Genomic DNA, 11,658 nt, shown 5'->3' with positions numbered 1-11,658 from the left:
GAGATTCTAAGTTCGGACGTTTAGTTTTGCAGGCCATCGACAGCACTCCCTCCCTTGGGAATAACTTTGGGACGTCCCGTACTGTATAAGACTCCATTGTCCCCTAGTGGATGAAAGAGAAAAGAGGATTTTCGTACTTACCGATAAATCCATTTCTCTGAATCCTCTAGGGGACACTGGATGCCCGCCTCGGTGCCGTCAACCTGCTGTGTTCAAAGTTCTTGTTCAAACAGTTCGTGCAAACAGCGTTGGTTTTTCTGTTAAGAGTTTCTTGGATGCTGTTTGCTTTGTTGTACGGTTTGGTTCCTCGCCAAGTACTATAGTATCATGTCCTATTCTCTCAGTCAAATTTTTCAAACTGAGGGAGGAGGGATGTGAAGGGGGAGGAGCCGGCTGTGCAGACAATGCTAATTTTAGATTGTGCCACACCTCCGGTTGCAAGCTTCACACCCCTACTGTATAAGACTCCAGTGTCCCCTAGAGGATTTAGAGAAATGGATTTATAGGTAAGTACCAAAATCATCTTTTTTTGGGTTATTTAGGTAGAACGTCTTTCTCGTATAAAGGCAGAAGATATAAGGAGAGAAGAAGAGACACATGTGACTGATCTAAAGGCAGAAGATATAGATGGAGAAGAAGAGACGTATGTGACTGTTATGAAGGCAAAAGATACAGCGGAAGAAGAAAAGATGTATGTGACTGATATGAAGGCAGAAGATATAGAGGAAGAAGACGAGACGTATGTGATTGATATAAAGGCAGAAGATATAGAGGGAGAAGAAAATACGTATGCGACTGATATGATGACAGAAGATACAGAGGGAGAAGAAGAGACGTATGTGAGGGGTGATCAGCAGTGTAAGGAGGAGGAGATCCCTACAGATATCAGCACAGGTGAGTAATAAACAATTATTACAGAAGTCACATATTCTCATTGCTCAGTCACTACAGCAATCTCTTATTCTTCACCCTCCTCCGCCATCAGCCCTGTTTTCAGTTGGGTGTTTATAACACAAGGTTATCCATGACAAACATCAGATGAAGAGAGTTATTACACACATCACTATAGTGTTATTAAAAGTAACAAGCAGAGCCACTACGGTCTATGCATACTTGTATCCCTTCAACAAAACTCACCTGCTCCCTGTGGCTTTTCTGCATTCGACATTACGGCCTGTCCACTTTCCCTTCACCCATCACGTCCATTTGGGATAACCGGGATTTCCCCCCAGGCTCTACATTGCGATCCCACTCGTGGCTCCGTTTGGACCCGCGCCCGTGTCTGGTGTTTGATTTTATAGATGGGTCCTCATGGCGTTCCCTTCAATCGCTAAGTGACAGATATAATATTTCCCAACCTGTAGTATATGAATACTTACAACTCCGCTCCTTTTTAAGCTCCCTTCCCAAATCCCAGGTTTTTCGCCAGCCTACCCCCTTGGAGCGTCTTTGTATTTACTCTCCCATGCGGCAGGGTATTATCTCCATACTCTACGGTTTGTTACGTTCCCTGAAGGCAGTAAATCTACTCCCCCATGAAAGTAAGTGGGAACAGGACCTAGGCCCACCCCCCAACGAAGACTCCTGGGAAACTGTTAGACAAAAAGTAGCTCAGTCTTCAATTTCCTCCTTGGTAAAGGAAAATTCTTATAAAGTCTACACGAGATGGTATCGGGTCCCTGCGACCCTGCACAGGATTTTTCCAGGGTCCTCTCCACTATGTTGGCGTGGATGCGGCCAAACCGGAGATTTCAAACATATATGGTGGTCATGCCCAAAAATACACATGTTCTGGACTCAGGTGGAATCTCTCATTAGTTCTATCTTCTGTTCACGAATAACCCTGGGCCCATGGTCAGCCCTGCTGGGCCTTCCCTTACCCAATTTAGATAGCCATGCAAACAGCCTAGTACTTCAAATCTTACATGCAGCCCGCTGTGTTATAGCTAAGAACTGGAAAAAAAACAATACCCCCCCTAGGAGCATGCTAATAGCTAAAATTTGGCATATCTCCACGATGGAGAAAATTACAGCATCCTTACATGACAGATCGGACAAATATAGGAGGATATGGGAACCATGGTTCATCTTTATTACACCCTCCACCTCAGGGGTGTGATGTAATGTGATGCGGTATGTTGCATTAACCTATACCAAAAGGTCATAATAAATATAAGAGATGCTATGCCGTCCTTGGTTGGACAGTTGACATGGTTTGTACCAGGGAGGTATTGCCCTCCAAGGCACATCCCCACCCTGCTAGCTTCTCTGACGATCCACCACTCTCCCATTCCCCCCCCCTTCCCTCTCTTTCTCCCACTCTATCTGTCTCCTCCTCAGATTCTTCTTTCTTTTTACTACTTTTCCTCTTTATGTTTATCATTGTTTAAACACAGAAAAATTGTAGTCGATATATACATCTGTCATTATTGACGTACTCCCTTGTTCTTGTTATATTGGGTTACCCCTCCACGGGATAACATGTATGTGATTCAATATTTATTCAGAGTTGTCATCTCCTGTCTGTATTGTAACAGTTTACTCGACTTAATAAAAATATTAAATAAAAAAAAATAAAAAAGTAACAAGCAGAAGTTTATTTTTAGGGATCATATATAAGTAGTAGTGTGTTTTTTGTGGAGTGCCTAATTTGTATGGGATCTAAATTTCTCAGTTTAGCAACCTTTTATTAAATAACCTTCATTTTGTTAAATGATTTTTTTTTATACTCCTTGTATATAGTAGACCTATTTGGCCATTTGTGGTCAGGTTTATATCTTTACATTTAGCGAGGTGTAGTCGTGGTGTAAAGGACAGAGTGTGATTCCTGATTAGTTAAAAAAACAAATACCAAATACAGAGCAACATCACCAAACAGGTAATTTCAACTTTAAGCTTGTCATTTATTTTGTACTGTCTGGACATGGCTACTAATAACAGATGCACAGACATAATTCTTAAAGCTATGTGTGCAAATGCTAGGAGCTTAGGAGACAAAATTCCAGAGCTAATTGTGATAATGACCAGAGATAACCTGGATATTGTGGCAATTACAGAGTCATGGTGCAATGAGAATCATGACTGGGACATAGCTATAGCAGGATACAATTTATTTAGGAAGGATAGAATGGTCAGTGTAGGAGGAAGGGTAGCAATGTATGTGGGAAAAAAGCATAAATGCTACTTCAATTAATACAAAATATTGAAGACAAATCTGTGGCCCTTTTGGTCACCACAGAAACCGGGAAAAAGGACATTATTCGCATTGGGGTGATCTCTAGACCACGTAGCCTGGGGCAGGATTTGGACAGGAATCTATTGTTGGACATCACTAAAATGGCTTTAAAGGGAGAAGTCATAATCATAGGAGACATTAATTTACCTGATGCAAGGGGAGGGGTCTTTTGCAATTTCAGCTGCAAGTGGTAAATTCCTTACAGGGAGCATCTCTCAATAAACAGCAGATATTTCCCTTCTGCATAGAAGAGCGGTCCGGAAAGAAAGAAGTAAACTTCCTTTTAGGGAGCACTCTTGTTAACTTAATTGCAATTAAAATATAACCTTTAATAACTATTCACTAAAAATTCATATATATGGATCTTAATTAATTAAAAGAAAGATTACTATTGACTGAATTCTCTTACTATCAGTATTATATCAATCAGGGTGAAAAATATTTTATTTAGAAGAAATATATTCATATGTGTAATACTTTACCATCTAGAACACTGCCAGACAGCCGTGGGCTCTCCCTATTGTTTCCTGTAAATAGAATCAGTTACATGTGCATGGTATCCACACATACACCTTATTCATTATCATTTTCAGAAGGGAGAGGCTGAGGCTTATATATACTGTCTATGTATGGTAGGTATCCCTTCCATACCTACCATACATAGACAGGAAAACTATGTATATAGGAAACTATAGGTCTGTAAGACAATACAGAAGAAACTATAGGTCAGTAAGACAATACAGAAGAAACTATAGGTCAGTAAGACATTACAGAATAAACTATAGGTCAGTAAGACATTACAGAAGGAAACTATAGGTCAGTAAGACAATACAGTAGGAAACTATAGGTCAGTAAGACAATACAGTAGGAAACTATAGGTCTGTAAGACAATACAGAAGGAAACTATAGGTCAGTAAGACAATACAGAAGAAACTAGTAAGACAATACAGAAGAAAAATATAGGTCAGTAAGACAATACAGTAGGAAACTATAGGTCTGTAAGACAATACAGAAGGAAACTATAGGTCAGTAAGACAATACAGAAGGAAACTATAGGTCAGTAAGACATTACAGAAGAAACTATAGGTCAGCAAGACAAAAAATAAGGAAACTATAGGTCAGTAAGACTACAGTAAGCCACGATACGTCAGTAAGACCATACAGTAAGAAACTATAGGTCAGTAAGACAATACAGTAGGAAACTATAGGTCAGTAAGACAATACAGTCAGAAACTATAGGTCAGTAAAGGGCCATACACACTTAAAGATTATCTGTCCAATCTGGCTGATTGGAAAGAAAATCTGGCAATGTCTGGGAGCAAATGACAATCAACCATTTGCTCCCAAAATCAAGAAAATGGACAAACACACTTCAGATAAATTGGTTTAATGAAACAAATGTAACCAATTTGTCTGAAAGTCCCTTTTTGTCTGTTTTCCAATCTTTGAGAGCAAATAGTAAATTGCCATTTGCTCCCAGACATTGCCAGATTTTCTTTCCAATCAGCCAGATTGGACAGATAATCTTTTAGTGTGTAGGGCCCTAAGACAATACAGTAGGAAACTATAGGTCAGTATGACAGGAAACTATAGGTCAGTAAGACAGTGATACAGTAGGAAACTATAGGTCAGTAAGACAGTGATACAGTAGGAAACTATAGGTCAGTAAGACAATACAGAAGGCAACTAGATGAGTAAGACAATACAGAAGAAACTATAGGTCAGTAAGAATAGAGAAGGAAACTATAGGTCAGTAAAACAATGCAGAAGAAACTATAGGTCAGTAAGACAATACAGAAGGAAACTATAGGTCAGTAAGACAATACAGTAGGAAACTATAGGTCAGTAAGACAATACAGTAGGAAACTATAGGTCAGTAAAGACAATACAGAAGAAACTATAGGTCAGTAAGACAATACAGAAGGAAACTATAGGTTAGTAAGACAATACAGTAAAATTATAGGTCAGTAATACAATACAGTAGGAAACTATAGGTCAGTAAGACAATACAGTAAGAAACTATAGGTCAGTAAGACAATACAGTAGGAAACTATAGGTCAGTAAGACAATACAGTAGGAAACTATAGGTCAGTAAGACAATACAGTAAGAAACTATAGGTCAGTAAGACAATACAGTAGGAAACTATAGGTCAGTAAGACAATACAGTAGTAAACATCTACAAAGCCTTTTTCTCTTACGTCCTAGAGGATGCTGGGGACTCCGTAAGGACCATGGGTTATAGACGGGCTCCGCAGGAGACATGGGCACCTAAAAAGAACTTTTCCTAAGGGTGTGCACTGGCTCCTCCCTCTATGCCCCTCCTCCAGACCCCAGTTAGATTCTGTGCCCAGAGGAGAATGGGTGCACTGCAGAGAGCTCTCCAGAGTTTTCTGTGGAAAAATAATTTTGTTAGGTTTTTTATTTTCAGGGAGTCGTGCTGGCAACAGGCTCCCTGCATTGTGGGACTGAGGGGAGAGAAGCAGACCTACTTAACTGATAGGCTCTGCTTCTTAGGCTACTGGACACCATTAGGTCCAGAGGGAGTCGGAACACAGGTCTTGCCCTGGGGTTCGTCCTGGAGCCGCACCGCCGTCCTCCTCACAGATGCTGGAAGATGGAAGCCGGGTGAGTATGAGAAGATAGAAGACATCTCAGGCGGCAGAAGACTTCAGATCTTCGTGAGGTACCGCTGCGCGCCATTGCTCCCAGACACAACACACAGAGGCAGCACTGATGGGTGCAGGGGGGGGGGGGGGGCGCCCTGGGCAGCAATAATCCCCAAAGTTTGATGCACAAAGAGTATGATTAGGCTGCGGAGGCAGTAAATCCAAGAATCCCCCGACATTTTATTACAATTGCACTGGGACAGAAGCCCGCCGTCGGGTGGGCGGAGCTTGATCCTCACCACTAACCAGCGCCATTTTCTCCACAGAAGCTGCATGAGGACGCTGGCTCCCCGGTCTCTCCCCTGCTGGGGGGCACATTGGTAACGCAGTGAGTGGGAATTGGATATATATATATTTATATATATATATATATATATATATATATATATATATATATATATATACGCTATCTGGTCATTTATTTTTTCCAGTGTTATTAAGCGCTGGGTGTGTGCTGGCATACTCTCTCTCTGTCTCTCCTAAGGGCCTGGTTGGGGTTTTGTCCCCTTATAGGTTTATCCCTGTGTGTGGGGGGTGTCGGTACATGCGTGTCGACATGTCTGAGGCGGAACGCTTCTCCAAGGAGGAGGTGGAGCAAATGAGTGGTGTGTCCCCGTCGGTGGTGCCGACTCAGGAATGGATGGACATGTGGCATATGTTGAATGCAAGTGGTCCATAAAGGTGCAGATTTCGGCCCTATCCATTACTGGATGCACTGGGGTGGCAGCTTTTTCACGCCAGGAACTCTTGCTAAAAAGTCCAGACCATCCCCTACTACATTCCAGCACAAGATCCATACCGGAAGGTGTCTTATTTGGCTGAGCTGTTGAACTTTGTCCACCGCACTGCATGAGGAGCTCACCATTTACCACCTTGGAGCAACTTATCCTCTAGCGGTAAAAGCCACAATTTTGGATATATACACCTCCTAAATCTGTAGTTGCTGGACATATTAACTATTGGGGGAACAAATCTGGAACTGACTTTCCTAATTCAATACCACCTATATTCCTGGCCTATGGGTAACCCTGGTTTTATTTATTCTACCATGTGTACTTTTTAATGTCATTATTTGGAACTACCATTGATGGTTTATATTCCCATATTAAATACATTCATTTTTAACTAAACATTGAATTATCAGATATTATTTTTGTTTTATGTAATAATCTAGCGCAGCCTCGATTGCTTTTTTTTGTATATCTACTGTGGGAGTGACTTCCCGTTTTTTACGGCTGCTGCTTGACAGAGCACCCCATATCCAAGTGCCCGAGAACTCTGGGTTATTCCTTTCTCCTACACAAAGACCTATTTTGAATCTAAAATCCCTAAACCTGTACATGAAAAGATTCAAATTCAAGATGGAATCGCTCAGGGCGATTATAGCCAGTATGGAGGAGGGGGAGTTTATGGTGTCACTGGACATAGAGAATGCGTACCTTCATGTCCCCATATATCCTTCCCATCAGGAATACCTGAGATTCATTGTACAGGATTGTCATTACCAATTTCAGACGTTGCCATTTGGTCTTTCCACGGCCCCAAGGATTTTCACCAAGATAATGGCTGAAATCATGGTGCTCCTGCGCAAGCATGGAGTCACAATTATCCCATACTTGGACGATCTCCTGATAAATTCGAGATCAAGAGAGAAAATTGCTGAACAGTGTAACGCTCTCTCTGAGAGTGCTCCAGCAACACGGTTGGATTCTGAATCTACCAAAGTCACCGTTGATTCCGACAACTCGACTAATGTTCCTAGGTATGATACTGGATACGGAACAAATGAAGGTTTTTCTTCCGTTGGAAAAAGCCCAGGACATCCAGAACATGGTCAGAGACCTGCTAAAACCGAAATGGGTGTCAGTTCATCAATGCACTCGAGTTCTGGGAAAAATGGTGGCGGACTACGAGGCCATCCGCTTCGGCAGGTTCCATGCGAGGAGGTTTCAATGGGACTTTCTGGACAAATGGTCCGGGTCGCATCTGCACTTACATCGGAAAATAACTCTGTCCCCAAGGGCCAGAGTGTCTCTCCTATGGTGGCTGCAAAGTGCTCACCTGCTGGAGGGTCGCAGGTTCGGAATTTAGGACTGGATCCTGTTAACCATGGACGTGAGTCTCCGAGGATGGGGAGCAGTCACCCAAGGAAAACATTTTCAGGGACCGTGGTCAGACCAGGAGTCCTGTCTACACATCAATGTGTTGGAACTCAGGGCCATATACAACGCCCTTCGACAAGCGGAGAGTCTTCTTCGAAACCTACCAGTTCTGATTCAATCAGACAATGTCACAGCAGTGGCTCATGTGAACCACCAAGGCGGGACAAGAAGCAGAGTCGCGATGGCGGAAGCCGCAAGGATTCTTCGCTGGGCGGTAAAATCACGGAAGTGCTCTGTCGGCTGTCTTCATTCCGGGAGTGGACAACTGGGAAGCAGACTTCCTCAGCAGACATGATCTCAATCCAGGAGAGTGGGGACTTCATCAAGAAGTCTTTGCAGACATAACACGTCTTTGGGGAATTCCTCAAATAGACATGATGGCGTCACGCCTCAACAAAAAGCTTCGGAGGTATTGTGCCAGGTCTCTGGACCCTCAGGCAGTAGCAGTAGACGCCCTGGTAACACCGTGGGTGTTCCACTCGGTCTACGTGTTTCCTCCTCTTCCTCTCATCACAAAAGTGTTGAGGATCATAAGGCGAAGAAGAGTACAGACGATACTTGTTGTTCCAGACTGGCCTCGAAGGGCCTGGTACTCAGATCTTCAAGAGATGCTCACAGGAGATCCCTGGCCTCTCCCTCTGAGATAGGACCTGTTGCAACAGGGGGCCTGTATATTCCAAGACTTACCGCGGTTACGTTTGACGGCATGGTGGTTGAACGCCGAAACCTAGCGGAGAAGGGGATTCCGGAGGAGGTCATCCCTACTTTAATAAAGGCTAGGAAGGAGGTAACATTGAAACATTATCACCGTATCTGGTGAAAGTATGTGTCTTGGTGTGAAACCAAGAACGCCCCTACGGAAGATTTTCATTTAGGGCGTTTTCTCCACTTCCTGCAGACAGGAGTGGATATGGCCCTGAAATTAGGTTCTGTTAAGGTACAGATTTCAGCCCTTTCGATTTTCTTTCAGAGGGAATTGGCTTCTCTTCCAGAAGTCCAGACGTTTGTAAAGAGAGTGCTGCACATCCAGCCTTCTTATGTGCCTCCAGTGGCACCGTGGGACCTGAACGTGGTGTTGCAGTTCCTAAAATCACACTGGTTTGAACCACTTAACAGGGTTGAGTTTAAATTTCATACCTGGAAGGTGGTCATGTTGTTGGCCTTGGCATCGGCAAGGAGAGTGTCAGAATTGGCGGCCTTGTCACACAAGAGCCCCTACTTGATTTTTCATGTGGATAGAGCGGAATTGAGGACACGCCCTCAATTTTTGCCTAAGGTGGTTTCTTCATTCCATCTGAACCAACCTATCGTGCTGCCTGTGGCTACGAGTGACTTGGAGGATTCCATGTCCCTGGACGTAGTCAGGGCTTTGAAGATTTATGTAGCCGGAACGGCTAGAATTAGGAAAACAGAGGCACTGTTTGTCCTGTATGCTGCTAATAAGATTGGCGCACCTGCTTCGAAGCAGACTATTGCTCGCTGGATCTGTAATACGATTCAGCAGGCTCATTCTGTGTCTGGATTGCCGGTTCCAAATTCGGTTAAGGCCCATTCCACTAGGAAGGTGGGCTCTTCTTGGGCGGCTGCCCGAGGCGTCTCGGCATTACAGCTTTGCCGTGCGGCAACTTGGTCGGGGTCAAACACCTTTGCTAAATTCTACAAGTTTGATACCATGGCTGACGAGGACCTAGCTTTTGCTCAGTCGGTGCTGCAGAGTCATTCGCACTCTCCCGCCCGATTGGGAGCTTTGGTATAAACACCATGGTCCTTACGGAGTCCCCAGCATCCTCTAGGAGGTAAGAGAAAATAAGATTTTAAACCTACCGGTAAATCTATTTCTCCTAGTCCGTAGAGGATGCTGGGCGCTCGTCCCAGTGCGGAAACTCTGCAAGACTTGTATATAGTTGTTGCTTCCATAAGGGTTATGTTACAGTTGGAGTCTGTTTTTGACCGTCACTGTTGTTGTTCATACGGTTAACTGGTTATGTATGTTCCAGGTTACATGGTATGATTGGTGTGGGCTGGTATGAATCTTGCCCTGGGATTTTTAAATCCTGCCTTGTAGTGTCAATCTCCTCTGGGCACAGTTCTCTAACTGAGGTCTGGAGGAGGGGCATAAAGGGAGGAGCCAGTGCACACCCATAGGAAAAGTTATTTTTAGGTGCCCATGTCTCCTGCGGAGCCCGTCTATACCCCATGGTCCTTACGGAGTCCCCAGCATCCTCTACGGACTAGGACAAATAGATTTACCGGTAGGTTTAAAATCTTATTTTAAATAAGTTCCTCCTAACACCGCACAACTGCTCAGTGCGCAGACATTTGTGAGCAAAATAAAAAACCTATGGAGAATTATCACCAATAACTTTTTGCGGCTAATTGGTTAGGGAGTTTTTGCGATGAACTGAATCCCCCCCATAAAGTGTTTATACATACAGTATGATGTTACATTGAGATTACCGCTGGAGGAAACTCTGCCACAATGTTATTAAATGTGTAATTTATCCCATCCTCGTATGGGTGTAATATATTAATATATTCTTACTGAACAGGATTACCAGCACTGAATCAATTATCCCCCAATATAATATACATGCCGATGTTTAACAACAAATACACTTGTTTCTTTATTACTTTATTCAACTTTATACATTTACCTTTGTGCTTAATATATCACTGATTTATCTTACATACTTTACTGTACTTAATAAAGGTTATATATTATTTATTAGTGCGCAAACAGGACAGCACTTTCTCTTCTTTGCTGTTTTATTATTGCAAAGCCCATGTAACCTCTAGTAATCCCACATGAGCGTCCATGTCACCTTTAGTAATCCCACATGAGCGTCCATGTCACCTCCAGTAATCCCACATGTGCGTCCGTGTCACCTCTAGTAATCCCATGTGAGCGTCCATGTCACCTTTAGTAATCCCACATGAGCGTCCATGTCACCTCTAGTAATCCCACATGAGTGTCCATGTCACCTCCAGTAATCCCACATGTGCGTCCGTGTCACCTCTAGTAATCCACATGAGCGTCCATGTCACCTCTAGTAATCCCACATGAGCGTCCATGTCACCTCTACTAATCCCACATGAGTGTCCATGTCACCTTTAGTAATCCCACATGAGTGTCCATGTCACCTCTAGTAATCCCACATGAGCGTCCATGTCACCTCTAGTAATCCCACATGAGCGTCCATGTCACCTCTACTAATCCCACATGAGTGTCCATGTCACCTCTAGTAATCCCACATGAATGTCCATGTCACCTCTTGTAATCCCACGTTAGCGTCCATGTCACCTCTAGTAACCCCACATGAGCGTCCATGTCAACTCTAGTAACCCCACATGAGCGTCCATGTCAACTCTAGTAACCCCACATGAGCGTCCATGTCACCTCTAGTAACCCCACATGAGCGTCCATGTCACCTCTAGTGATCCCACATGAGCGTCCGTGTCACCTCTAGTGATCCCACATGAGCGTCCGTGTCACCTCTAGTGATCCCACATGAGCGTCCATGTCTCCTCTAGTAATCCCACGTGAGCATCCACGTCACCTCTAGTAATTCCACGTGAGCATCCACGTCACCTCTA

At 43.6% G+C, this 11,658-nt stretch overlaps 1 pseudogene; it reads left to right on the top strand.

Moving 5' to 3' along the window:
* Positions 1 to 527: 527 nt before the first annotated feature.
* The window catches only part of LOC134984336 (zinc finger protein 585A-like), a 137,060-nt pseudogene continuing 125,929 nt past the window's right edge, over positions 528 to 11,658 (top strand).

Source organism: Pseudophryne corroboree (assembly GCF_028390025.1).
Source record: "Pseudophryne corroboree isolate aPseCor3 chromosome 3 unlocalized genomic scaffold, aPseCor3.hap2 SUPER_3_unloc_5, whole genome shotgun sequence".
In the NCBI taxonomy this organism is placed as follows: domain Eukaryota; kingdom Metazoa; phylum Chordata; class Amphibia; order Anura; family Myobatrachidae; genus Pseudophryne; species Pseudophryne corroboree.
Note: the sequence above shows the minus strand (reverse complement) of the source record. Positions and strands in the feature narration are given on the sequence as shown.